This window comes from Anomaloglossus baeobatrachus, unplaced genomic scaffold (genome assembly GCF_048569485.1).
Source record: "Anomaloglossus baeobatrachus isolate aAnoBae1 unplaced genomic scaffold, aAnoBae1.hap1 Scaffold_709, whole genome shotgun sequence".
NCBI lineage: Eukaryota > Metazoa > Chordata > Amphibia > Anura > Aromobatidae > Anomaloglossus > Anomaloglossus baeobatrachus.
The window spans coordinates 1-27,162 of NW_027445084.1; the positions used below are offsets into that span (position 1 = coordinate 1).

Genomic DNA, 27,162 nt, shown 5'->3' on the forward strand with positions numbered 1-27,162 from the left:
GAAAGTCAGGCAACCTGTCCTGTCCGTCTTTTTGTATCGTGAATTGGAAAGACTGCAAGGGGGAGGGGAGTTGCTTGCGCCCTAAAGGAGGAGTTATTCAGATTCATTGCAGTGGGCGGCGGCTGCAAAACGCACCATTCTTCTTGTTTTGGCTCTGCAAAGCAGCCTTTTCAAGGGTTGGCTTGGGTGACAAAATGTCTTGTGTAGGCGTGGGTTTGTCTCCCTCTCGCTCTCTCTCCCTAAGATGTGTCCGGCATAGGCCAGGGTGCCACTCGAGGCCCAAACCAATTCTGGTTATCGCTTCTCGGCCTTTTGGCTAAGATCAAGTGTAGTATCTGTTCTTATCAGTTTAATATCTGATACGTCCCCTATCTGGGGACCATATATTAAATGGATTTTTAGAACAGGGAGATGGAAAAAGAGCTTGCTCTGTCCACTCCACGCATTGACCTGGTATTGCAGTACCTCCAGGAACGGTGCACCCCTTCTTAACCCAGTTTCCAAAAGCAGAACTCAATTCACCTGATTCATATTAGCCCGATTTAATGAATTGGAAGAAAGCATACGTCTTCATATGCACCTCAATTTGGCCCATTCACTTTTCACACTTCCTCCTTTTGTTTTTTATCTTTCACACTTTTGACTTTCTTTATTCATCCAAATAGCAAACTCATCACCACTCAACCTGACCAACTCGGCTATGTCCCCGTGCTGCAGTTCTCTGTCTTATCTAGATCATTTGCAATTGAATGGAATAGATCCCTTTTGGACAAAGTGGATTCACCTGCTGCTGCAGTGACCACAGGTGTGATAACATCTAGAATTGGCATCTGGTGCGATCTCTCCGCTTCCACTCCAAAGAAAGTTACCTGTTTATTCCTATCATGCATTGGTTTTTGGGGTTTTCTTTGAGTAATGATGATCTCTTTAGTAGTCTGTTGGCGCCCTCTCCTGGAGGAATAGTTTGCTTGCTCTTGGACATTCTAAAAGAGAGGTCATGATAGACATTGAGCTTCTGAGCTCAATTGGGGACAGTCATGGGTGATGAATGTTTGCAACCTACTGCGAAGCCTCATACCGCAATATAAGGAACGTCAAATACTAAGAAAGGGCGGCCTATGAAAGAATTACTACTTTCAATAAGTACACTTAAACGGCTAATTGGGAATAGAAAAACTGTAAAAAGCCCTCTGAGAAAGCCCCCCTCTAACCTTTGATAGTAAGCTTTTCTGTAGTCTGCCTGTTGATGTATTTTCCGTTTGAACTGTGCACAACATGAAGAGACGGAACACTGGCGGCTTGTCACAATGCCCCCCGATGACATCACAATAGCGCTGCTGCCTAGAAAACAAGCTGCGCAGAAGAAGTTGTTCTTTGGGTGGGAGGGTGGGCTAGTGGAAGGAGGGGGCAATCTCTTTTTTTCCCGGGTGGTAGGGGGATGACAGGAGAAGGGAAGCGGGTGGTGAGAAAGGTACAGAGGGCAGGGTTTGGGGGCTGGGAAGGAAAGGGAAAAGATTAGGGTTTGGGGATGATGAAAGGGCTTTCTACGGGTAAGGATGGCAAAGGGTGGCAGTGACGGAAAGTCAGGCAACCTGTCCTGTCCGTCTTTTTGTATCGTGAATTGGAAAGACTGCAAGGGGGAGGGGAGTTGCTTGCGCCCTAAAGGAGGAGTTATTCAGATTCATTGCAGTGGGCGGCGGCTGCAAAACGCACCATTCTTCTTGTTTTGGCTCTGCAAAGCAGCCTTTTCAAGGGTTGGCTTGGGTGACAAAATGTCTTGTGTAGGCGTGGGTTTGTCCTCCCTCTCGCTCTCTCTCCCTAAGATGTGTCCGGCATAGGCCAGGGTGCCACTCGAGGCCCAAACCAATTCTGGTTATCGCTTCTCGGCCTTTTGGCTAAGATCAAGTGTAGTATCTGTTCTTATCAGTTTAATATCTGATACGTCCCCTATCTGGGGACCATATATTAAATGGATTTTTAGAACAGGGAGATGGAAAAAGAGCTTGCTCTGTCCACTCCACGCATTGACCTGGTATTGCAGTACCTCCAGGAACGGTGCACCCCTTCTTAACCCAGTTTCCAAAAGCAGAACTCAATTCACCTGATTCATATTAGCCCGATTTAATGAATTGGAAGAAAGCATACGTCTTCATATGCACCTCAATTTGGCCCATTCACTTTTCACACTTCCTCCTTTTGTTTTTTATCTTTCACACTTTTGACTTTCTTTATTCATCCAAATAGCAAACTCATCACCACTCAACCTGACCAACTCGGCTATGTCCCCGTGCTGCAGTTCTCTGTCTTATCTAGATCATTTGCAATTGAATGGAATAGATCCCTTTTGGACAAAGTGGATTCACCTGCTGCTGCAGTGACCACAGGTGTGATAACATCTAGAATTGGCATCTGGTGCGATCTCTCCGCTTCCACTCCAAAGAAAGTTACCTGTTTATTCCTATCATGCATTGGTTTTTGGGGTTTTCTTTGAGTAATGATGATCTCTTTAGTAGTCTGTTGGCGCCCTCTCCTGGAGGAATAGTTTGCTTGCTCTTGGACATTCTAAAAGAGAGGTCATGATAGACATTGAGCTTCTGAGCTCAATTGGGGACAGTCATGGGTGATGAATGTTTGCAACCTACTGCGAAGCCTCATACCGCAATATAAGGAACGTCAAATACTAAGAAAGGGCGGCCTATGAAAGAATTACTACTTTCAATAAGTACACTTAAACGGCTAATTGGGAATAGAAAAACTGTAAAAAGCCCTCTGAGAAAGCCCCCCTCTAACCTTTGATAGTAAGCTTTTCTGTAGTCTGCCTGTTGATGTATTTTCCGTTTGAACTGTGCACAACATGAAGAGACGGAACACTGGCGGCTTGTCACAATGCCCCCCGATGACATCACAATAGCGCTGCTGCCTAGAAAACAAGCTGCGCAGAAGAAGTTGTTCTTTGGGTGGGAGGGTGGGCTAGTGGAAGGAGGGGGCAATCTCTTTTTTTCCCGGGTGGTAGGGGGATGACAGGAGAAGGGAAGCGGGTGGTGAGAAAGGTACAGAGGGCAGGGTTTGGGGGCTGGGAAGGAAAGGGAAAAGATTAGGGTTTGGGGATGATGAAAGGGCTTTCTACGGGTAAGGATGGCAAAGGGTGGCAGTGACGGAAAGTCAGGCAACCTGTCCTGTCCGTCTTTTTGTATCGTGAATTGGAAAGACTGCAAGGGGGAGGGGAGTTGCTTGCGCCCTAAAGGAGGAGTTATTCAGATTCATTGCAGTGGGCGGCGGCTGCAAAACGCACCATTCTTCTTGTTTTGGCTCTGCAAAGCAGCCTTTTCAAGGGTTGGCTTGGGTGACAAAATGTCTTGTGTAGGCGTGGGTTTGTCTCCCTCTCGCTCTCTCTCCCTAAGATGTGTCCGGCATAGGCCAGGGTGCCACTCGAGGCCCAAACCAATTCTGGTTATCGCTTCTCGGCCTTTTGGCTAAGATCAAGTGTAGTATCTGTTCTTATCAGTTTAATATCTGATACGTCCCCTATCTGGGGACCATATATTAAATGGATTTTTAGAACAGGGAGATGGAAAAAGAGCTTGCTCTGTCCACTCCACGCATTGACCTGGTATTGCAGTACCTCCAGGAACGGTGCACCCCTTCTTAACCCAGTTTCCAAAAGCAGAACTCAATTCACCTGATTCATATTAGCCCGATTTAATGAATTGGAAGAAAGCATACGTCTTCATATGCACCTCAATTTGGCCCATTCACTTTTCACACTTCCTCCTTTTGTTTTTTATCTTTCACACTTTTGACTTTCTTTATTCATCCAAATAGCAAACTCATCACCACTCAACCTGACCAACTCGGCTATGTCCCCGTGCTGCAGTTCTCTGTCTTATCTAGATCATTTGCAATTGAATGGAATAGATCCCTTTTGGACAAAGTGGATTCACCTGCTGCTGCAGTGACCACAGGTGTGATAACATCTAGAATTGGCATCTGGTGCGATCTCTCCGCTTCCACTCCAAAGAAAGTTACCTGTTTATTCCTATCATGCATTGGTTTTTGGGGTTTTCTTTGAGTAATGATGATCTCTTTAGTAGTCTGTTGGCGCCCTCTCCTGGAGGAATAGTTGCTTGCTCTTGGACATTCTAAAAGAGAGGTCATGATAGACATTGAGCTTCTGAGCTCAATTGGGGACAGTCATGGGTGATGAATGTTTGCAACCTACTGCGAAGCCTCATACCGCAATATAAGGAACGTCAAATACTAAGAAAGGGCGGCCTATGAAAGAATTACTACTTTCAATAAGTACACTTAAACGGCTAATTGGGAATAGAAAAACTGTAAAAAGCCCTCTGAGAAAGCCCCCCTCTAACCTTTGATAGTAAGCTTTTCTGTAGTCTGCCTGTTGATGTATTTTCCGTTTGAACTGTGCACAACATGAAGAGACGGAACACTGGCGGCTTGTCACAATGCCCCCCGATGACATCACAATAGCGCTGCTGCCTAGAAAACAAGCTGCGCAGAAGAAGTTGTTCTTTGGGTGGGAGGGTGGGCTAGTGGAAGGAGGGGGCAATCTCTTTTTTTCCCGGGTGGTAGGGGGATGACAGGGAGAAGGGAAGCGGGTGGTGAGAAAGGTACAGAGGGCAGGGTTTGGGGGCTGGGAAGGAAAGGGAAAAGATTAGGGTTTGGGGATGATGAAAGGGCTTTCTACGGGTAAGGATGGCAAAGGGTGGCAGTGACGGAAAGTCAGGCAACCTGTCCTGTCCGTCTTTTTGTATCGTGAATTGGAAAGACTGCAAGGGGGAGGGGAGTTGCTTGCGCCCTAAAGGAGGAGTTATTCAGATTCATTGCAGTGGGCGGCGGCTGCAAAACGCACCATTCTTCTTGTTTTGGCTCTGCAAAGCAGCCTTTTCAAGGGTTGGCTTGGGTGACAAAATGTCTTGTGTAGGCGTGGGTTTGTCTCCCTCTCGCTCTCTCTCCCTAAGATGTGTCCGGCATAGGCCAGGGTGCCACTCGAGGCCCAAACCAATTCTGGTTATCGCTTCTCGGCCTTTTGGCTAAGATCAAGTGTAGTATCTGTTCTTATCAGTTTAATATCTGATACGTCCCCTATCTGGGGACCATATATTAAATGGATTTTTAGAACAGGGAGATGGAAAAAGAGCTTGCTCTGTCCACTCCACGCATTGACCTGGTATTGCAGTACCTCCAGGAACGGTGCACCCCTTCTTAACCCAGTTTCCAAAAGCAGAACTCAATTCACCTGATTCATATTAGCCCGATTTAATGAATTGGAAGAAAGCATACGTCTTCATATGCACCTCAATTTGGCCCATTCACTTTTCACACTTCCTCCTTTTGTTTTTTATCTTTCACACTTTTGACTTTCTTTATTCATCCAAATAGCAAACTCATCACCACTCAACCTGACCAACTCGGCTATGTCCCCGTGCTGCAGTTCTCTGTCTTATCTAGATCATTTGCAATTGAATGGAATAGATCCCTTTTGGACAAAGTGGATTCACCTGCTGCTGCAGTGACCACAGGTGTGATAACATCTAGAATTGGCATCTGGTGCGATCTCTCCGCTTCCACTCCAAAGAAAGTTACCTGTTTATTCCTATCATGCATTGGTTTTTGGGGTTTTCTTTGAGTAATGATGATCTCTTTAGTAGTCTGTTGGCGCCCTCTCCTGGAGGAATAGTTTGCTTGCTCTTGGACATTCTAAAAGAGAGGTCATGATAGACATTGAGCTTCTGAGCTCAATTGGGGACAGTCATGGGTGATGAATGTTTGCAACCTACTGCGAAGCCTCATACCGCAATATAAGGAACGTCAAATACTAAGAAAGGGCGGCCTATGAAAGAATTACTACTTTCAATAAGTACACTTAAACGGCTAATTGGGAATAGAAAAACTGTAAAAAGCCCTCTGAGAAAGCCCCCCTCTAACCTTTGATAGTAAGCTTTTCTGTAGTCTGCCTGTTGATGTATTTTCCGTTTGAACTGTGCACAACATGAAGAGACGGAACACTGGCGGCTTGTCACAATGCCCCCCGATGACATCACAATAGCGCTGCTGCCTAGAAAACAAGCTGCGCAGAAGAAGTTGTTCTTTGGGTGGGAGGGTGGGCTAGTGGAAGGAGGGGGCAATCTCTTTTTTTCCCGGGTGGTAGGGGGATGACAGGAGAAGGGAAGCGGGTGGTGAGAAAGGTACAGAGGGCAGGGTTTGGGGGCTGGGAAGGAAAGGGAAAAGATTAGGGTTTGGGGATGATGAAAGGGCTTTCTACGGGTAAGGATGGCAAAGGGTGGCAGTGACGGAAAGTCAGGCAACCTGTCCTGTCCGTCTTTTTGTATCGTGAATTGGAAAGACTGCAAGGGGGAGGGGAGTTGCTTGCGCCCTAAAGGAGGAGTTATTCAGATTCATTGCAGTGGGCGGCGGCTGCAAAACGCACCATTCTTCTTGTTTTGGCTCTGCAAAGCAGCCTTTTCAAGGGTTGGCTTGGGTGACAAAATGTCTTGTGTAGGCGTGGGTTTGTCTCCCTCTCGCTCTCTCTCCCTAAGATGTGTCCGGCATAGGCCAGGGTGCCACTCGAGGCCCAAACCAATTCTGGTTATCGCTTCTCGGCCTTTTGGCTAAGATCAAGTGTAGTATCTGTTCTTATCAGTTTAATATCTGATACGTCCCCTATCTGGGGACCATATATTAAATGGATTTTTAGAACAGGGAGATGGAAAAAGAGCTTGCTCTGTCCACTCCACGCATTGACCTGGTATTGCAGTACCTCCAGGAACGGTGCACCCCTTCTTAACCCAGTTTCCAAAAGCAGAACTCAATTCACCTGATTCATATTAGCCCGATTTAATGAATTGGAAGAAAGCATACGTCTTCATATGCACCTCAATTTGGCCCATTCACTTTTCACACTTCCTCCTTTTGTTTTTTATCTTTCACACTTTTGACTTTCTTTATTCATCCAAATAGCAAACTCATCACCACTCAACCTGACCAACTCGGCTATGTCCCCGTGCTGCAGTTCTCTGTCTTATCTAGATCATTTGCAATTGAATGGAATAGATCCCTTTTGGACAAAGTGGATTCACCTGCTGCTGCAGTGACCACAGGTGTGATAACATCTAGAATTGGCATCTGGTGCGATCTCTCCGCTTCCACTCCAAAGAAAGTTACCTGTTTATTCCTATCATGCATTGGTTTTTGGGGTTTTCTTTGAGTAATGATGATCTCTTTAGTAGTCTGTTGGCGCCCTCTCCTGGAGGAATAGTTTGCTTGCTCTTGGACATTCTAAAAGAGAGGTCATGATAGACATTGAGCTTCTGAGCTCAATTGGGGACAGTCATGGGTGATGAATGTTTGCAACCTACTGCGAAGCCTCATACCGCAATATAAGGAACGTCAAATACTAAGAAAGGGCGGCCTATGAAAGAATTACTACTTTCAATAAGTACACTTAAACGGCTAATTGGGAATAGAAAAACTGTAAAAAGCCCTCTGAGAAAGCCCCCCTCTAACCTTTGATAGTAAGCTTTTCTGTAGTCTGCCTGTTGATGTATTTTCCGTTTGAACTGTGCACAACATGAAGAGACGGAACACTGGCGGCTTGTCACAATGCCCCCCGATGACATCACAATAGCGCTGCTGCCTAGAAAACAAGCTGCGCAGAAGAAGTTGTTCTTTGGGTGGGAGGGTGGGCTAGTGGAAGGAGGGGGCAATCTCTTTTTTTCCCGGGTGGTAGGGGGATGACAGGAGAAGGGAAGCGGGTGGTGAGAAAGGTACAGAGGGCAGGGTTTGGGGGCTGGGAAGGAAAGGGAAAAGATTAGGGTTTGGGGATGATGAAAGGGCTTTCTACGGGTAAGGATGGCAAAGGGTGGCAGTGACGGAAAGTCAGGCAACCTGTCCTGTCCGTCTTTTTGTATCGTGAATTGGAAAGACTGCAAGGGGGAGGGGAGTTGCTTGCGCCCTAAAGGAGGAGTTATTCAGATTCATTGCAGTGGGCGGCGGCTGCAAAACGCACCATTCTTCTTGTTTTGGCTCTGCAAAGCAGCCTTTTCAAGGGTTGGCTTGGGTGACAAAATGTCTTGTGTAGGCGTGGGTTTGTCTCCCTCTCGCTCTCTCTCCCTAAGATGTGTCCGGCATAGGCCAGGGTGCCACTCGAGGCCCAAACCAATTCTGGTTATCGCTTCTCGGCCTTTTGGCTAAGATCAAGTGTAGTATCTGTTCTTATCAGTTTAATATCTGATACGTCCCCTATCTGGGGACCATATATTAAATGGATTTTTAGAACAGGGAGATGGAAAAAGAGCTTGCTCTGTCCACTCCACGCATTGACCTGGTATTGCAGTACCTCCAGGAACGGTGCACCCCTTCTTAACCCAGTTTCCAAAAGCAGAACTCAATTCACCTGATTCATATTAGCCCGATTTAATGAATTGGAAGAAAGCATACGTCTTCATATGCACCTCAATTTGGCCCATTCACTTTTCACACTTCCTCCTTTTGTTTTTTATCTTTCACACTTTTGACTTTCTTTATTCATCCAAATAGCAAACTCATCACCACTCAACCTGACCAACTCGGCTATGTCCCCGTGCTGCAGTTCTCTGTCTTATCTAGATCATTTGCAATTGAATGGAATAGATCCCTTTTGGACAAAGTGGATTCACCTGCTGCTGCAGTGACCACAGGTGTGATAACATCTAGAATTGGCATCTGGTGCGATCTCTCCGCTTCCACTCCAAAGAAAGTTACCTGTTTATTCCTATCATGCATTGGTTTTTGGGGTTTTCTTTGAGTAATGATGATCTCTTTAGTAGTCTGTTGGCGCCCTCTCCTGGAGGAATAGTTTGCTTGCTCTTGGACATTCTAAAAGAGAGGTCATGATAGACATTGAGCTTCTGAGCTCAATTGGGGACAGTCATGGGTGATGAATGTTTGCAACCTACTGCGAAGCCTCATACCGCAATATAAGGAACGTCAAATACTAAGAAAGGGCGGCCTATGAAAGAATTACTACTTTCAATAAGTACACTTAAACGGCTAATTGGGAATAGAAAAACTGTAAAAAGCCCTCTGAGAAAGCCCCCCTCTAACCTTTGATAGTAAGCTTTTCTGTAGTCTGCCTGTTGATGTATTTTCCGTTTGAACTGTGCACAACATGAAGAGACGGAACACTGGCGGCTTGTCACAATGCCCCCCGATGACATCACAATAGCGCTGCTGCCTAGAAAACAAGCTGCGCAGAAGAAGTTGTTCTTTGGGTGGGAGGGTGGGCTAGTGGAAGGAGGGGGCAATCTCTTTTTTTCCCGGGTGGTAGGGGGATGACAGGAGAAGGGAAGCGGGTGGTGAGAAAGGTACAGAGGGCAGGGTTTGGGGGCTGGGAAGGAAAGGGAAAAGATTAGGGTTTGGGGATGATGAAAGGGCTTTCTACGGGTAAGGATGGCAAAGGGTGGCAGTGACGGAAAGTCAGGCAACCTGTCCTGTCCGTCTTTTTGTATCGTGAATTGGAAAGACTGCAAGGGGGAGGGGAGTTGCTTGCGCCCTAAAGGAGGAGTTATTCAGATTCATTGCAGTGGGCGGCGGCTGCAAAACGCACCATTCTTCTTGTTTTGGCTCTGCAAAGCAGCCTTTTCAAGGGTTGGCTTGGGTGACAAAATGTCTTGTGTAGGCGTGGGTTTGTCTCCCTCTCGCTCTCTCTCCCTAAGATGTGTCCGGCATAGGCCAGGGTGCCACTCGAGGCCCAAACCAATTCTGGTTATCGCTTCTCGGCCTTTTGGCTAAGATCAAGTGTAGTATCTGTTCTTATCAGTTTAATATCTGATACGTCCCCTATCTGGGGACCATATATTAAATGGATTTTTAGAACAGGGAGATGGAAAAAGAGCTTGCTCTGTCCACTCCACGCATTGACCTGGTATTGCAGTACCTCCAGGAACGGTGCACCCCTTCTTAACCCAGTTTCCAAAAGCAGAACTCAATTCACCTGATTCATATTAGCCCGATTTAATGAATTGGAAGAAAGCATACGTCTTCATATGCACCTCAATTTGGCCCATTCACTTTTCACACTTCCTCCTTTTGTTTTTTATCTTTCACACTTTTGACTTTCTTTATTCATCCAAATAGCAAACTCATCACCACTCAACCTGACCAACTCGGCTATGTCCCCGTGCTGCAGTTCTCTGTCTTATCTAGATCATTTGCAATTGAATGGAATAGATCCCTTTTGGACAAAGTGGATTCACCTGCTGCTGCAGTGACCACAGGTGTGATAACATCTAGAATTGGCATCTGGTGCGATCTCTCCGCTTCCACTCCAAAGAAAGTTACCTGTTTATTCCTATCATGCATTGGTTTTTGGGGTTTTCTTTGAGTAATGATGATCTCTTTAGTAGTCTGTTGGCGCCCTCTCCTGGAGGAATAGTTTGCTTGCTCTTGGACATTCTAAAAGAGAGGTCATGATAGACATTGAGCTTCTGAGCTCAATTGGGGACAGTCATGGGTGATGAATGTTTGCAACCTACTGCGAAGCCTCATACCGCAATATAAGGAACGTCAAATACTAAGAAAGGGCGGCCTATGAAAGAATTACTACTTTCAATAAGTACACTTAAACGGCTAATTGGGAATAGAAAAACTGTAAAAAGCCCTCTGAGAAAGCCCCCCTCTAACCTTTGATAGTAAGCTTTTCTGTAGTCTGCCTGTTGATGTATTTTCCGTTTGAACTGTGCACAACATGAAGAGACGGAACACTGGCGGCTTGTCACAATGCCCCCCGATGACATCACAATAGCGCTGCTGCCTAGAAAACAAGCTGCGCAGAAGAAGTTGTTCTTTGGGTGGGAGGGTGGGCTAGTGGAAGGAGGGGGCAATCTCTTTTTTTCCCGGGTGGTAGGGGGATGACAGGAGAAGGGAAGCGGGTGGTGAGAAAGGTACAGAGGGCAGGGTTTGGGGGCTGGGAAGGAAAGGGAAAAGATTAGGGTTTGGGGATGATGAAAGGGCTTTCTACGGGTAAGGATGGCAAAGGGTGGCAGTGACGGAAAGTCAGGCAACCTGTCCTGTCCGTCTTTTTGTATCGTGAATTGGAAAGACTGCAAGGGGGAGGGGAGTTGCTTGCGCCCTAAAGGAGGAGTTATTCAGATTCATTGCAGTGGGCGGCGGCTGCAAAACGCACCATTCTTCTTGTTTTGGCTCTGCAAAGCAGCCTTTTCAAGGGTTGGCTTGGGTGACAAAATGTCTTGTGTAGGCGTGGGTTTGTCTCCCTCTCGCTCTCTCTCCCTAAGATGTGTCCGGCATAGGCCAGGGTGCCACTCGAGGCCCAAACCAATTCTGGTTATCGCTTCTCGGCCTTTTGGCTAAGATCAAGTGTAGTATCTGTTCTTATCAGTTTAATATCTGATACGTCCCCTATCTGGGGACCATATATTAAATGGATTTTTAGAACAGGGAGATGGAAAAAGAGCTTGCTCTGTCCACTCCACGCATTGACCTGGTATTGCAGTACCTCCAGGAACGGTGCACCCCTTCTTAACCCAGTTTCCAAAAGCAGAACTCAATTCACCTGATTCATATTAGCCCGATTTAATGAATTGGAAGAAAGCATACGTCTTCATATGCACCTCAATTTGGCCCATTCACTTTTCACACTTCCTCCTTTTGTTTTTTATCTTTCACACTTTTGACTTTCTTTATTCATCCAAATAGCAAACTCATCACCACTCAACCTGACCAACTCGGCTATGTCCCCGTGCTGCAGTTCTCTGTCTTATCTAGATCATTTGCAATTGAATGGAATAGATCCCTTTTGGACAAAGTGGATTCACCTGCTGCTGCAGTGACCACAGGTGTGATAACATCTAGAATTGGCATCTGGTGCGATCTCTCCGCTTCCACTCCAAAGAAAGTTACCTGTTTATTCCTATCATGCATTGGTTTTTGGGGTTTTCTTTGAGTAATGATGATCTCTTTAGTAGTCTGTTGGCGCCCTCTCCTGGAGGAATAGTTTGCTTGCTCTTGGACATTCTAAAAGAGAGGTCATGATAGACATTGAGCTTCTGAGCTCAATTGGGGACAGTCATGGGTGATGAATGTTTGCAACCTACTGCGAAGCCTCATACCGCAATATAAGGAACGTCAAATACTAAGAAAGGGCGGCCTATGAAAGAATTACTACTTTCAATAAGTACACTTAAACGGCTAATTGGGAATAGAAAAACTGTAAAAAGCCCTCTGAGAAAGCCCCCCTCTAACCTTTGATAGTAAGCTTTTCTGTAGTCTGCCTGTTGATGTATTTTCCGTTTGAACTGTGCACAACATGAAGAGACGGAACACTGGCGGCTTGTCACAATGCCCCCCGATGACATCACAATAGCGCTGCTGCCTAGAAAACAAGCTGCGCAGAAGAAGTTGTTCTTTGGGTGGGAGGGTGGGCTAGTGGAAGGAGGGGGCAATCTCTTTTTTTCCCGGGTGGTAGGGGGATGACAGGAGAAGGGAAGCGGGTGGTGAGAAAGGTACAGAGGGCAGGGTTTGGGGGCTGGGAAGGAAAGGGAAAAGATTAGGGTTTGGGGATGATGAAAGGGCTTTCTACGGGTAAGGATGGCAAAGGGTGGCAGTGACGGAAAGTCAGGCAACCTGTCCTGTCCGTCTTTTTGTATCGTGAATTGGAAAGACTGCAAGGGGGAGGGGAGTTGCTTGCGCCCTAAAGGAGGAGTTATTCAGATTCATTGCAGTGGGCGGCGGCTGCAAAACGCACCATTCTTCTTGTTTTGGCTCTGCAAAGCAGCCTTTTCAAGGGTTGGCTTGGGTGACAAAATGTCTTGTGTAGGCGTGGGTTTGTCTCCCTCTCGCTCTCTCTCCCTAAGATGTGTCCGGCATAGGCCAGGGTGCCACTCGAGGCCCAAACCAATTCTGGTTATCGCTTCTCGGCCTTTTGGCTAAGATCAAGTGTAGTATCTGTTCTTATCAGTTTAATATCTGATACGTCCCCTATCTGGGGACCATATATTAAATGGATTTTTAGAACAGGGAGATGGAAAAAGAGCTTGCTCTGTCCACTCCACGCATTGACCTGGTATTGCAGTACCTCCAGGAACGGTGCACCCCTTCTTAACCCAGTTTCCAAAAGCAGAACTCAATTCACCTGATTCATATTAGCCCGATTTAATGAATTGGAAGAAAGCATACGTCTTCATATGCACCTCAATTTGGCCCATTCACTTTTCACACTTCCTCCTTTTGTTTTTTATCTTTCACACTTTTGACTTTCTTTATTCATCCAAATAGCAAACTCATCACCACTCAACCTGACCAACTCGGCTATGTCCCCGTGCTGCAGTTCTCTGTCTTATCTAGATCATTTGCAATTGAATGGAATAGATCCCTTTTGGACAAAGTGGATTCACCTGCTGCTGCAGTGACCACAGGTGTGATAACATCTAGAATTGGCATCTGGTGCGATCTCTCCGCTTCCACTCCAAAGAAAGTTACCTGTTTATTCCTATCATGCATTGGTTTTTGGGGTTTTCTTTGAGTAATGATGATCTCTTTAGTAGTCTGTTGGCGCCCTCTCCTGGAGGAATAGTTTGCTTGCTCTTGGACATTCTAAAAGAGAGGTCATGATAGACATTGAGCTTCTGAGCTCAATTGGGGACAGTCATGGGTGATGAATGTTTGCAACCTACTGCGAAGCCTCATACCGCAATATAAGGAACGTCAAATACTAAGAAAGGGCGGCCTATGAAAGAATTACTACTTTCAATAAGTACACTTAAACGGCTAATTGGGAATAGAAAAACTGTAAAAAGCCCTCTGAGAAAGCCCCCCTCTAACCTTTGATAGTAAGCTTTTCTGTAGTCTGCCTGTTGATGTATTTTCCGTTTGAACTGTGCACAACATGAAGAGACGGAACACTGGCGGCTTGTCACAATGCCCCCCGATGACATCACAATAGCGCTGCTGCCTAGAAAACAAGCTGCGCAGAAGAAGTTGTTCTTTGGGTGGGAGGGTGGGCTAGTGGAAGGAGGGGGCAATCTCTTTTTTTCCCGGGTGGTAGGGGGATGACAGGAGAAGGGAAGCGGGTGGTGAGAAAGGTACAGAGGGCAGGGTTTGGGGGCTGGGAAGGAAAGGGAAAAGATTAGGGTTTGGGGATGATGAAAGGGCTTTCTACGGGTAAGGATGGCAAAGGGTGGCAGTGACGGAAAGTCAGGCAACCTGTCCTGTCCGTCTTTTTGTATCGTGAATTGGAAAGACTGCAAGGGGGAGGGGAGTTGCTTGCGCCCTAAAGGAGGAGTTATTCAGATTCATTGCAGTGGGCGGCGGCTGCAAAACGCACCATTCTTCTTGTTTTGGCTCTGCAAAGCAGCCTTTTCAAGGGTTGGCTTGGGTGACAAAATGTCTTGTGTAGGCGTGGGTTTGTCTCCCTCTCGCTCTCTCTCCCTAAGATGTGTCCGGCATAGGCCAGGGTGCCACTCGAGGCCCAAACCAATTCTGGTTATCGCTTCTCGGCCTTTTGGCTAAGATCAAGTGTAGTATCTGTTCTTATCAGTTTAATATCTGATACGTCCCCTATCTGGGGACCATATATTAAATGGATTTTTAGAACAGGGAGATGGAAAAAGAGCTTGCTCTGTCCACTCCACGCATTGACCTGGTATTGCAGTACCTCCAGGAACGGTGCACCCCTTCTTAACCCAGTTTCCAAAAGCAGAACTCAATTCACCTGATTCATATTAGCCCGATTTAATGAATTGGAAGAAAGCATACGTCTTCATATGCACCTCAATTTGGCCCATTCACTTTTCACACTTCCTCCTTTTGTTTTTTATCTTTCACACTTTTGACTTTCTTTATTCATCCAAATAGCAAACTCATCACCACTCAACCTGACCAACTCGGCTATGTCCCCGTGCTGCAGTTCTCTGTCTTATCTAGATCATTTGCAATTGAATGGAATAGATCCCTTTTGGACAAAGTGGATTCACCTGCTGCTGCAGTGACCACAGGTGTGATAACATCTAGAATTGGCATCTGGTGCGATCTCTCCGCTTCCACTCCAAAGAAAGTTACCTGTTTATTCCTATCATGCATTGGTTTTTGGGGTTTTCTTTGAGTAATGATGATCTCTTTAGTAGTCTGTTGGCGCCCTCTCCTGGAGGAATAGTTTGCTTGCTCTTGGACATTCTAAAAGAGAGGTCATGATAGACATTGAGCTTCTGAGCTCAATTGGGGACAGTCATGGGTGATGAATGTTTGCAACCTACTGCGAAGCCTCATACCGCAATATAAGGAACGTCAAATACTAAGAAAGGGCGGCCTATGAAAGAATTACTACTTTCAATAAGTACACTTAAACGGCTAATTGGGAATAGAAAAACTGTAAAAAGCCCTCTGAGAAAGCCCCCCTCTAACCTTTGATAGTAAGCTTTTCTGTAGTCTGCCTGTTGATGTATTTTCCGTTTGAACTGTGCACAACATGAAGAGACGGAACACTGGCGGCTTGTCACAATGCCCCCCGATGACATCACAATAGCGCTGCTGCCTAGAAAACAAGCTGCGCAGAAGAAGTTGTTCTTTGGGTGGGAGGGTGGGCTAGTGGAAGGAGGGGGCAATCTCTTTTTTTCCCGGGTGGTAGGGGGATGACAGGAGAAGGGAAGCGGGTGGTGAGAAAGGTACAGAGGGCAGGGTTTGGGGGCTGGGAAGGAAAGGGAAAAGATTAGGGTTTGGGGATGATGAAAGGGCTTTCTACGGGTAAGGATGGCAAAGGGTGGCAGTGACGGAAAGTCAGGCAACCTGTCCTGTCCGTCTTTTTGTATCGTGAATTGGAAAGACTGCAAGGGGGAGGGGAGTTGCTTGCGCCCTAAAGGAGGAGTTATTCAGATTCATTGCAGTGGGCGGCGGCTGCAAAACGCACCATTCTTCTTGTTTTGGCTCTGCAAAGCAGCCTTTTCAAGGGTTGGCTTGGGTGACAAAATGTCTTGTGTAGGCGTGGGTTTGTCTCCCTCTCGCTCTCTCTCCCTAAGATGTGTCCGGCATAGGCCAGGGTGCCACTCGAGGCCCAAACCAATTCTGGTTATCGCTTCTCGGCCTTTTGGCTAAGATCAAGTGTAGTATCTGTTCTTATCAGTTTAATATCTGATACGTCCCCTATCTGGGGACCATATATTAAATGGATTTTTAGAACAGGGAGATGGAAAAAGAGCTTGCTCTGTCCACTCCACGCATTGACCTGGTATTGCAGTACCTCCAGGAACGGTGCACCCCTTCTTAACCCAGTTTCCAAAAGCAGAACTCAATTCACCTGATTCATATTAGCCCGATTTAATGAATTGGAAGAAAGCATACGTCTTCATATGCACCTCAATTTGGCCCATTCACTTTTCACACTTCCTCCTTTTGTTTTTTATCTTTCACACTTTTGACTTTCTTTATTCATCCAAATAGCAAACTCATCACCACTCAACCTGACCAACTCGGCTATGTCCCCGTGCTGCAGTTCTCTGTCTTATCTAGATCATTTGCAATTGAATGGAATAGATCCCTTTTGGACAAAGTGGATTCACCTGCTGCTGCAGTGACCACAGGTGTGATAACATCTAGAATTGGCATCTGGTGCGATCTCTCCGCTTCCACTCCAAAGAAAGTTACCTGTTTATTCCTATCATGCATTGGTTTTTGGGGTTTTCTTTGAGTAATGATGATCTCTTTAGTAGTCTGTTGGCGCCCTCTCCTGGAGGAATAGTTTGCTTGCTCTTGGACATTCTAAAAGAGAGGTCATGATAGACATTGAGCTTCTGAGCTCAATTGGGGACAGTCATGGGTGATGAATGTTTGCAACCTACTGCGAAGCCTCATACCGCAATATAAGGAACGTCAAATACTAAGAAAGGGCGGCCTATGAAAGAATTACTACTTTCAATAAGTACACTTAAACGGCTAATTGGGAATAGAAAAACTGTAAAAAGCCCTCTGAGAAAGCCCCCCTCTAACCTTTGATAGTAAGCTTTTCTGTAGTCTGCCTGTTGATGTATTTTCCGTTTGAACTGTGCACAACATGAAGAGACGGAACACTGGCGGCTTGTCACAATGCCCCCCGATGACATCACAATAGCGCTGCTGCCTAGAAAACAAGCTGCGCAGAAGAAGTTGTTCTTTGGGTGGGAGGGTGGGCTAGTGGAAGGAGGGGGCAATCTCTTTTTTTCCCGGGTGGTAGGGGGATGACAGGAGAAGGGAAGCGGGTGGTGAGAAAGGTACAGAGGGCAGGGTTTGGGGGCTGGGAAGGAAAGGGAAAAGATTAGGGTTTGGGGATGATGAAAGGGCTTTCTACGGGTAAGGATGGCAAAGGGTGGCAGTGACGGAAAGTCAGGCAACCTGTCCTGTCCGTCTTTTTGTATCGTGAATTGGAAAGACTGCAAGGGGGAGGGGAGTTGCTTGCGCCCTAAAGGAGGAGTTATTCAGATTCATTGCAGTGGGCGGCGGCTGCAAAACGCACCATTCTTCTTGTTTTGGCTCTGCAAAGCAGCCTTTTCAAGGGTTGGCTTGGGTGACAAAATGTCTTGTGTAGGCGTGGGTTTGTCTCCCTCTCGCTCTCTCTCCCTAAGATGTGTCCGGCATAGGCCAGGGTGCCACTCGAGGCCCAAACCAATTCTGGTTATCGCTTCTCGGCCTTTTGGCTAAGATCAAGTGTAGTATCTGTTCTTATCAGTTTAATATCTGATACGTCCCCTATCTGGGGACCATATATTAAATGGATTTTTAGAACAGGGAGATGGAAAAAGAGCTTGCTCTGTCCACTCCACGCATTGACCTGGTATTGCAGTACCTCCAGGAACGGTGCACCCCTTCTTAACCCAGTTTCCAAAAGCAGAACTCAATTCACCTGATTCATATTAGCCCGATTTAATGAATTGGAAGAAAGCATACGTCTTCATATGCACCTCAATTTGGCCCATTCACTTTTCACACTTCCTCCTTTTGTTTTTTATCTTTCACACTTTTGACTTTCTTTATTCATCCAAATAGCAAACTCATCACCACTCAACCTGACCAACTCGGCTATGTCCCCGTGCTGCAGTTCTCTGTCTTATCTAGATCATTTGCAATTGAATGGAATAGATCCCTTTTGGACAAAGTGGATTCACCTGCTGCTGCAGTGACCACAGGTGTGATAACATCTAGAATTGGCATCTGGTGCGATCTCTCCGCTTCCACTCCAAAGAAAGTTACCTGTTTATTCCTATCATGCATTGGTTTTTGGGGTTTTCTTTGAGTAATGTTTAATCCCGTTAGCGCCTAGCACGGAGATTTTCATGATAGCACAAAACCTAATTCAGGGTAGTAATGTTTTTATAGGTGAAAGGGTTAATTAGCTTCTGTGGTATGAGGGTTTTCTGCCTGGCAACGTGAGCAGCTGATTGGGGGACCAATCAGCTGTTTGCGCGCCAGTTTGAATAGCAGGGGTTGGTTATTAGAATTTATTATGCAAGCATTTTAGGTATAAATATCTTGGGTTTTCGTCAGCTGGGTCAGTCCAGCTGATGAAGAGAAAGAAGTTACAGGATGGAAGAATTGATCCAACAGGTGCTGAAGCGAGCGGGAGAAGCAGACGGCGCGGAGTGGATGAAGACCTGCCTGGCGGGGACCGGTTCTGCTGCTGCCGCTGTTGTGGTTCCTGCCGGAGCGGCGGTGGATCGGCAGGATGCGGGTCTGGTCGTCGCCGACGGGGAGGAAGAGCGGAGTTCGAAGAGGCGCAGAAGAAACAAAGAAGCGTACTCACCGCCGGTCGTCGCCAGAAAATCCAGCGGTGGTCGGATGTCCGGGGGCCGTTCTTCAGGTCGGGCGAAGAAGACGTCTGCAGCTGGGCGGCCGGAGCCGGAGAAATCTGCCGCCAGGAGAAGTCGCTCGCGGACATCGCGTGATTTCAACCGGCCGCGTCATCTGGAATCGACCGGATGCGGCGCTGAAGTGGGCGGCGCTTCTGGTCCGCGGTCGGAAGTAAGGAGCCCAGGTCAGCAGTCATCCGGTGACCGGCGGCCGAGCAGCAGGGTATCGCCGCCGCTACCGCAAAAGAGCTGTCATGGTGCGGCGGCGGTCCTGCAGGCTTGGTCGTCGGAAGGATCGGATAGTGAGTGCGGCGAGGCAACTGGAGCGGCCGGACTGGCTGAAGTATCCGGTGGCGACGTCGCTGATCGGCAGGAGGTCCCGTCGGTGCCTGAGGAGCCTTCTAGGAGCGGTGAGAGTCTATCCATATGCATTAGTAATATAATGTCTCATGATGTTGTTGCTTTAAGGGAATTGATCGGTAGTGTAGTTGCAGAATGCTTACACAGGGAGGGTAACTACACACACCATAGTTCAAACACTTTAAATTCAAACACAAGTCATAATGGTATTCCTCAATCTTTGTTTAAGGAAGCCATTATGTGTCAGCCCTCTCCTTTGGGCTTTCATTTATCGGTTACTTTGAAAGAAAAAATATGGAATAGAGAGTATGTTGATTTATTTGCGTTATTACCTATGGGTAAGGAGCAGTATCGCGCTGGCTTGGAAACCAAGGGTGAGAGCGACGGTGATAAGAGGAAGGTGGTGAAGTCGTTTCACAATTGGTTGCAAGCTTTTGCGATATATGCTGCAGTTTTAGGGGAAAAGGATCACAGCTGTTGCAGTGGGCTGTTCCAGCATTTGGATGCTGTGCTAGAGGCTTACCGCAATTTTGGGGGTGTAGGCTGGCTGGCTTATGACGAATCATTTCGTCAAAAGTTGGCGATTCATTCTAATATGAGATGGGGTAATAAGGATGTTGGGCTTTGGCTTAACCTCATGTTACCCCAGAGATCTGGATTGGTCAGACAGAATGCTACTGTGTCGGTTAAAAAAGGCTTTTGTTTTGCTTTTAATGAATCGGCATGCAAATGGTTGACCAATTGTAGATTTAAACATGAATGTTCAGGGTGTGGGGGTTCTCACCCGCTTTTCAAATGTTTTAAGAGGGGACAGCAAGTGGGCCAGCAACCTAACAACAATTCTCGTGAGTTTTTTCTTAAAAGCTCAGACTCCGGTGAAATGGGAAAAAATGCTCCCATGGCTAAAACGGTACCCAGATCAAGTGAAAGCCATCATAGTACGTAAGGGTTTTGAATTTGGTTTTCCTGTTCCGAATTTTAAAGGAACAGGTTGTCTTCATGTGCCTAATCTTCTTTCAGTTAGGTCGCATGAAGATTTTATGTTGCAGCACATTATCAAAGAGCTCAGTTTGGAGAGGATAGCGGGTCCATTTAATAGCCCTCCTTTTCCAAATTTTCGGTTGTCACCTTTGGGTATCGTGCCTAAAAAGGAGGCTGGTGCCTTTAGGGTGATTCATCATTTGTCATACCCCAAGGGGCAATCTGTCAATGATGAAGTAGATAAAGCTGTAGCGTCAGTTCATTACGCTACGTTCGATATGGCAGTGGATCTGGTAAGGAAGTTTGGTCAGGGAGCGCTATTAGCTAAATCGGATATAAAATCAGCTTTTCGCTTATTACCGGTTCACCCAAGGGGTTTTAATTCTTTGGGGTTTTCTTTTGGAGGCAGTTTTTAATTTGACAGGTGTCTTCCTATGGGGTTTTCTTTGTCCTGTTTTTATTTTGAATGTTTTTCTTCATTTTTAGAGTGGGTAGTACAGGAAGCTGTCCCTAATGGCGGTATCTTGCACTACCTGGATGATTTCTTTTTTGTAGGTTCTGGAAGTTCAGATGTTTGTTTTGTTTTGTTACATAAATTTTTGTCGTTGATGAAGTTTTTTGGAATCCCAGTGGCAGAGGAGAAGACAGTCTCTCCTTGTCATAGTTTAGAATTTTTAGGGATTTCCATTGATTCAGTGGCTATGCAATGTAGCTTGCCAGCTGACAAGCTAATAAAATTGCAAGGTTTGGTGGATTCTATGGTGTGTAAGAAGAAGGTGACGCTAAGAGAGATGCAGTGCTTAGTGGGTTCTTTGAATTTTGCGTTAAAAATCATCCCGATGGGGCGGGTTTTTTGTAGAAGGTTGTATGATAGTATGAGGGGTTTTACATCCAGTAACGCGCATATTAGAATTTCAGCCGAGATGAGATCTGATCTGTTGGTTTGGCGGCAGTTTTTGTCGGAGTTTAATGGTATTAGCTGCTTTCAGGAGGTTTTTTGTTTTGCAAAAGAATTGCAAGTTGAGCTTCATGTGGATGCTGATGCAGGGTTTTTAGTCAGTTTTGAGGAGAGTTGGTGTGCGGAGTCATGGCCGGAAAAATGGTGTCAATTAGGTTTGAATGTTAGGAGATTAGTGGTTGAATTATTTGCTATTTTAGTGGTTCTGTCTTTGTGGGGTAATGATTTAGCTAATAGGCGCATTGCTTTTCAGTCAATGGATAAAGGAGTAGTTTTTTGTATTAATACTTTATCATCAAAATGTATATGGGCCGCAAAGGTATTGAGGCGGATAGTTTTTCTTTGCTTTAGATTCAACATTTGGTTGAAGGCTTTTTTGGTTAGCGATTGCTTAGAATTTTCATGTCCTTATTTCTTACAGCGGTTAGAGTCCAGAAACACAGAGTTGCCAGAGGAAGGGATAAGACTGTGTTTCCCGGTGGAGTTATGGGACATTCTTTGGATTTGATCCCAAAGTTTATTAGGAACTCTATTGCGGCAAGCACTTGGTCAGCTTATACCGCCGCATGGGAGAGATGGTTGGAATTTTGTAGAGCAAGGAATTTTTGTGGTTATGTTGCTGAAGTGTCAACCGCTTTGGAGTATATACAGTATGGGTTGTCTAATGGCGTTAGCTATTCTGCATTGCATAAGGCGCTTGCTGGAATTTCATTTTTTCTTAAATTGTATGGTAGTGAGTCTTTGATTTCCTTCTTTGCTGTCAAGCAGGCGCTTAAAGGGTTAAAAAGAAGCAATTGCCGTCCGGACGATAGGCGCCCGATCTCTTTTGATATGTTATTGAAGTTATGGCAGTCTCTTGGAGTTGTTTGTAAGGATTTTTTCGAGGCCAGTTTATTTAGAGCTGCGTTTGCTTTGGCTTTCTTTGCTGCTCTTAGGATTGGCGAGTTGATGTCTCTTAGTAAAAACAAGTTAGGGGGCTTGAAGATACAAGATGTTAGAGTATTCAAATCGTATTGTTTTATTTTTATTGCGGTGTCTAAGACCGATCAAGAGGGAAAAGGGCATTGGATTAAGTTGTCTTGTGTGAAGGATTCCCTTGTTTGTCCAGTACAGAACTTGCGGCTTTGGGTCTCGTTGCGCCCCCCGGTTAACGGTCCATTGTTTATTCATTCTTCCGGTATACCAGCTACAAAATTTCAGTTTGGAGCATTGTTAAAGCGGTGCTTAATACATTTAGGTATGGCTCATTATAGAATTTCTTCTCATTCCTTCCGGATTGGCGCTGCTACTGTCGCCGCTTCGTTGGGATTGACAGGAAAAAGAATCATGCAGTTGGGTAGATGGAATTCGGGTCGCTATAAAATTTATGTTCGTCCTGAGCTCATGGTTAATTCTTGAATGCTTGAATTTTCAGAACCCATGATCGTTTGGATTGTTGGGCATTCATATGTATATTGGGCTCAGAAGAGAGCTGCAATGCGTACTTACACTGAAAATTTAACATTTGCATTTGATCACATTAATATTCATTGGTTTGGTTCCAGAGGAATGAGATGGGCTCAACTGGTCAGTGAGCTGAAGAAAAGGATGTATTCCACTCCAGTTCCGGACTTAATTATCCTACATTTAGGTGGTAACGATGTTGGTAAAATAAAAACGTTGGAGCTGATAGCACAAATGCAACGGGACATTATTTTTATTAAAAATTTTTTGCCTAATGTATGTTTAGTTTTTTCGGAAATTATACCTAGGATTGCATGGACATTGGGAGGTTTTTTATTTCTTGAAAAAATTAGGAAGAGGGTCAATCGGTCCATGGAAAAGTTTTGCAGAGTCATTGGTGATTTTTCTTTTCGCCATGTGGATTTGGAAGGGTTTTTAGTAGGGTTATATAGAAGTGACGGGGTACACCTGTCTGACATAGGCGTTGATATATTTAATGTGGGTTTGCAAGGAATTGTTGAAAGATGGCTGTGCGTTTGTGTGGGGGGACACTAATAGCGATTAGTGTCCTGGTGGGGGAAAATCGCTCAGATGTCTGAGTGGATTCTGGTTTATGGTTTATGGAATTATATATGTGTTTGGAATGTTAATACAAAGGGTTAATTGTTTGATAATAAATTCAGGTTACTCTTAATAAATTAGCACGGCCAATAATTTACCAATGAATTTTGTGTCCAGTGTCAGTTTTTATTGTTATGTGAATGAATGGTTTTTGTGTTATCATGTTTAATCCCGTTAGCGCCTAGCACGGAGATTTTCATGATAGCACAAAACCTAATTCAGGGTAGTAATGTTTTTATAGGTGAAAGGGTTAATTAGCTTCTGTGGTATGAGGGTTTTCTGCCTGGCAACGTGAGCAGCTGATTGGGGGACCAATCAGCTGTTTGCGCGCCAGTTTGAATAGCAGGGGTTGGTTATTAGAATTTATTATGCAAGCATTTTAGGTATAAATATCTTGGGTTTTCGTCAGCTGGGTCAGTCCAGCTGATGAAGAGAAAGAAGTTACCCCACCCTCCCTCCCTTATTGTTTGGCTTTTTTACTGTAATTTATGAATATGTTGTCGTGCTGTTTATTAGAGGGGGAAAATCGCTCAGATGTCTGAGTGGATTCTGGTTTATGGTTTATGGAATTATATATGTGTTTGGAATGTTAATACAAAGGGTTAATTGTTTGATAATAAATTCAGGTTACTCTTAATAAATTAGCACGGCCAATAATTTACCAATGAATTTTGTGTCCAGTGTCAGTTTTTATTGTTATGTGAATGAATGGTTTTTGTGTTATCATGATGATCTCTTTAGTAGTCTGTTGGCGCCCTCTCCTGGAGGAATAGTTTGCTTGCTCTTGGACATTCTAAAAGAGAGGTCATGATAGACATTGAGCTTCTGAGCTCAATTGGGGACAGTCATGGGTGATGAATGTTTGCAACCTACTGCGAAGCCTCATACCGCAATATAAGGAACGTCAAATACTAAGAAAGGGCGGCCTATGAAAGAATTACTACTTTCAATAAGTACACTTAAACGGCTAATTGGGAATAGAAAAACTGTAAAAAGCCCTCTGAGAAAGCCCCCCTCTAACCTTTGATAGTAAGCTTTTCTGTAGTCTGCCTGTTGATGTATTTTCCGTTTGAACTGTGCACAACATGAAGAGACGGAACACTGGCGGCTTGTCACAATGCCCCCCGATGACATCACAATAGCGCTGCTGCCTAGAAAACAAGCTGCGCAGAAGAAGTTGTTCTTTGGGTGGGAGGGTGGGCTAGTGGAAGGAGGGGGCAATCTCTTTTTTTCCCGGGTGGTAGGGGGATGACAGGAGAAGGGAAGCGGGTGGTGAGAAAGGTACAGAGGGCAGGGTTTGGGGGCTGGGAAGGAAAGGGAAAAGATTAGGGTTTGGGGATGATGAAAGGGCTTTCTACGGGTAAGGATGGCAAAGGGTGGCAGTGACGGAAAGTCAGGCAACCTGTCCTGTCCGTCTTTTTGTATCGTGAATTGGAAAGACTGCAAGGGGGAGGGGAGTTGCTTGCGCCCTAAAGGAGGAGTTATTCAGATTCATTGCAGTGGGCGGCGGCTGCAAAACGCACCATTCTTCTTGTTTTGGCTCTGCAAAGCAGCCTTTTCAAGGGTTGGCTTGGGTGACAAAATGTCTTGTGTAGGCGTGGGTTTGTCTCCCTCTCGCTCTCTCTCCCTAAGATGTGTCCGGCATAGGCCAGGGTGCCACTCGAGGCCCAAACCAATTCTGGTTATCGCTTCTCGGCCTTTTGGCTAAGATCAAGTGTAGTATCTGTTCTTATCAGTTTAATATCTGATACGTCCCCTATCTGGGGACCATATATTAAATGGATTTTTAGAACAGGGAGATGGAAAAAGAGCTTGCTCTGTCCACTCCACGCATTGACCTGGTATTGCAGTACCTCCAGGAACGGTGCACCCCTTCTTAACCCAGTTTCCAAAAGCAGAACTCAATTCACCTGATTCATATTAGCCCGATTTAATGAATTGGAAGAAAGCATACGTCTTCATATGCACCTCAATTTGGCCCATTCACTTTTCACACTTCCTCCTTTTGTTTTTTATCTTTCACACTTTTGACTTTCTTTATTCATCCAAATAGCAAACTCATCACCACTCAACCTGACCAACTCGGCTATGTCCCCGTGCTGCAGTTCTCTGTCTTATCTAGATCATTTGCAATTGAATGGAATAGATCCCTTTTGGACAAAGTGGATTCACCTGCTGCTGCAGTGACCACAGGTGTGATAACATCTAGAATTGGCATCTGGTGCGATCTCTCCGCTTCCACTCCAAAGAAAGTTACCTGTTTATTCCTATCATGCATTGGTTTTTGGGGTTTTCTTTGAGTAATGATGATCTCTTTAGTAGTCTGTTGGCGCCCTCTCCTGGAGGAATAGTTTGCTTGCTCTTGGACATTCTAAAAGAGAGGTCATGATAGACATTGAGCTTCTGAGCTCAATTGGGGACAGTCATGGGTGATGAATGTTTGCAACCTACTGCGAAGCCTCATACCGCAATATAAGGAACGTCAAATACTAAGAAAGGGCGGCCTATGAAAGAATTACTACTTTCAATAAGTACACTTAAACGGCTAATTGGGAATAGAAAAACTGTAAAAAGCCCTCTGAGAAAGCCCCCCTCTAACCTTTGATAGTAAGCTTTTCTGTAGTCTGCCTGTTGATGTATTTTCCGTTTGAACTGTGCACAACATGAAGAGACGGAACACTGGCGGCTTGTCACAATGCCCCCCGATGACATCACAATAGCGCTGCTGCCTAGAAAACAAGCTGCGCAGAAGAAGTTGTTCTTTGGGTGGGAGGGTGGGCTAGTGGAAGGAGGGGGCAATCTCTTTTTTTCCCGGGTGGTAGGGGGATGACAGGAGAAGGGAAGCGGGTGGTGAGAAAGGTACAGAGGGCAGGGTTTGGGGGCTGGGAAGGAAAGGGAAAAGATTAGGGTTTGGGGATGATGAAAGGGCTTTCTACGGGTAAGGATGGCAAAGGGTGGCAGTGACGGAAAGTCAGGCAACCTGTCCTGTCCGTCTTTTTGTATCGTGAATTGGAAAGACTGCAAGGGGGAGGGGAGTTGCTTGCGCCCTAAAGGAGGAGTTATTCAGATTCATTGCAGTGGGCGGCGGCTGCAAAACGCACCATTCTTCTTGTTTTGGCTCTGCAAAGCAGCCTTTTCAAGGGTTGGCTTGGGTGACAAAATGTCTTGTGTAGGCGTGGGTTTGTCTCCCTCTCGCTCTCTCTCCCTAAGATGTGTCCGGCATAGGCCAGGGTGCCACTCGAGGCCCAAACCAATTCTGGTTATCGCTTCTCGGCCTTTTGGCTAAGATCAAGTGTAGTATCTGTTCTTATCAGTTTAATATCTGATACGTCCCCTATCTGGGGACCATATATTAAATGGATTTTTAGAACAGGGAGATGGAAAAAGAGCTTGCTCTGTCCACTCCACGCATTGACCTGGTATTGCAGTACCTCCAGGAACGGTGCACCCCTTCTTAACCCAGTTTCCAAAAGCAGAACTCAATTCACCTGATTCATATTAGCCCGATTTAATGAATTGGAAGAAAGCATACGTCTTCATATGCACCTCAATTTGGCCCATTCACTTTTCACACTTCCTCCTTTTGTTTTTTATCTTTCACACTTTTGACTTTCTTTATTCATCCAAATAGCAAACTCATCACCACTCAACCTGACCAACTCGGCTATGTCCCCGTGCTGCAGTTCTCTGTCTTATCTAGATCATTTGCAATTGAATGGAATAGATCCCTTTTGGACAAAGTGGATTCACCTGCTGCTGCAGTGACCACAGGTGTGATAACATCTAGAATTGGCATCTGGTGCGATCTCTCCGCTTCCACTCCAAAGAAAGTTACCTGTTTATTCCTATCATGCATTGGTTTTTGGGGTTTTCTTTGAGTAATGATGATCTCTTTAGTAGTCTGTTGGCGCCCTCTCCTGGAGGAATAGTTTGCTTGCTCTTGGACATTCTAAAAGAGAGGTCATGATAGACATT

General features: G+C 45.6%; 14 non-coding genes across 14 annotated transcripts; all 14 read left to right on the forward strand.

Annotated features, from left to right (window-relative positions):
* Positions 1-296: 296 nt before the first annotated feature.
* On the forward strand, positions 297-487 carry LOC142287066 (U2 spliceosomal RNA). Its single transcript, XR_012748087.1, has one exon. It is a non-coding gene; the product is annotated as a U2 spliceosomal RNA (small nuclear RNA).
* A 1,388-nt stretch (positions 488-1,875) lies between these two features.
* LOC142287078 (U2 spliceosomal RNA) lies at positions 1,876-2,066 on the forward strand. Its single transcript, XR_012748098.1, has one exon. It is a non-coding gene; the product is annotated as a U2 spliceosomal RNA (small nuclear RNA).
* Positions 2,067-3,453: 1,387 nt separating this feature from the next.
* On the forward strand, positions 3,454-3,644 carry LOC142287090 (U2 spliceosomal RNA). The gene has a single exon (XR_012748109.1). It is a non-coding gene; the product is annotated as a U2 spliceosomal RNA (small nuclear RNA).
* Positions 3,645-5,031: 1,387 nt separating this feature from the next.
* On the forward strand, positions 5,032-5,222 carry LOC142287101 (U2 spliceosomal RNA). The gene has a single exon (XR_012748120.1). It is a non-coding gene; the product is annotated as a U2 spliceosomal RNA (small nuclear RNA).
* A 1,387-nt stretch (positions 5,223-6,609) lies between these two features.
* LOC142287034 (U2 spliceosomal RNA) lies at positions 6,610-6,800 on the forward strand. The gene has a single exon (XR_012748060.1). It is a non-coding gene; the product is annotated as a U2 spliceosomal RNA (small nuclear RNA).
* Positions 6,801-8,187: 1,387 nt separating this feature from the next.
* On the forward strand, positions 8,188-8,378 carry LOC142287046 (U2 spliceosomal RNA). Its single transcript, XR_012748071.1, has one exon. It is a non-coding gene; the product is annotated as a U2 spliceosomal RNA (small nuclear RNA).
* A 1,387-nt stretch (positions 8,379-9,765) lies between these two features.
* Positions 9,766-9,956, forward strand: LOC142287058 (U2 spliceosomal RNA). Its single transcript, XR_012748079.1, has one exon. It is a non-coding gene; the product is annotated as a U2 spliceosomal RNA (small nuclear RNA).
* A 1,387-nt stretch (positions 9,957-11,343) lies between these two features.
* LOC142287059 (U2 spliceosomal RNA) lies at positions 11,344-11,534 on the forward strand. Its single transcript, XR_012748080.1, has one exon. It is a non-coding gene; the product is annotated as a U2 spliceosomal RNA (small nuclear RNA).
* Positions 11,535-12,921: 1,387 nt separating this feature from the next.
* Positions 12,922-13,112, forward strand: LOC142287060 (U2 spliceosomal RNA). The gene has a single exon (XR_012748081.1). It is a non-coding gene; the product is annotated as a U2 spliceosomal RNA (small nuclear RNA).
* A 1,387-nt stretch (positions 13,113-14,499) lies between these two features.
* On the forward strand, positions 14,500-14,690 carry LOC142287061 (U2 spliceosomal RNA). Its single transcript, XR_012748082.1, has one exon. It is a non-coding gene; the product is annotated as a U2 spliceosomal RNA (small nuclear RNA).
* A 1,387-nt stretch (positions 14,691-16,077) lies between these two features.
* LOC142287062 (U2 spliceosomal RNA) lies at positions 16,078-16,268 on the forward strand. Its single transcript, XR_012748083.1, has one exon. It is a non-coding gene; the product is annotated as a U2 spliceosomal RNA (small nuclear RNA).
* A 1,387-nt stretch (positions 16,269-17,655) lies between these two features.
* Positions 17,656-17,846, forward strand: LOC142287063 (U2 spliceosomal RNA). Its single transcript, XR_012748084.1, has one exon. It is a non-coding gene; the product is annotated as a U2 spliceosomal RNA (small nuclear RNA).
* A 7,025-nt stretch (positions 17,847-24,871) lies between these two features.
* Positions 24,872-25,062, forward strand: LOC142287064 (U2 spliceosomal RNA). Its single transcript, XR_012748085.1, has one exon. It is a non-coding gene; the product is annotated as a U2 spliceosomal RNA (small nuclear RNA).
* Positions 25,063-26,449: 1,387 nt separating this feature from the next.
* On the forward strand, positions 26,450-26,640 carry LOC142287065 (U2 spliceosomal RNA). Its single transcript, XR_012748086.1, has one exon. It is a non-coding gene; the product is annotated as a U2 spliceosomal RNA (small nuclear RNA).
* The last annotated feature ends 522 nt before the right edge of the window (positions 26,641-27,162 follow it).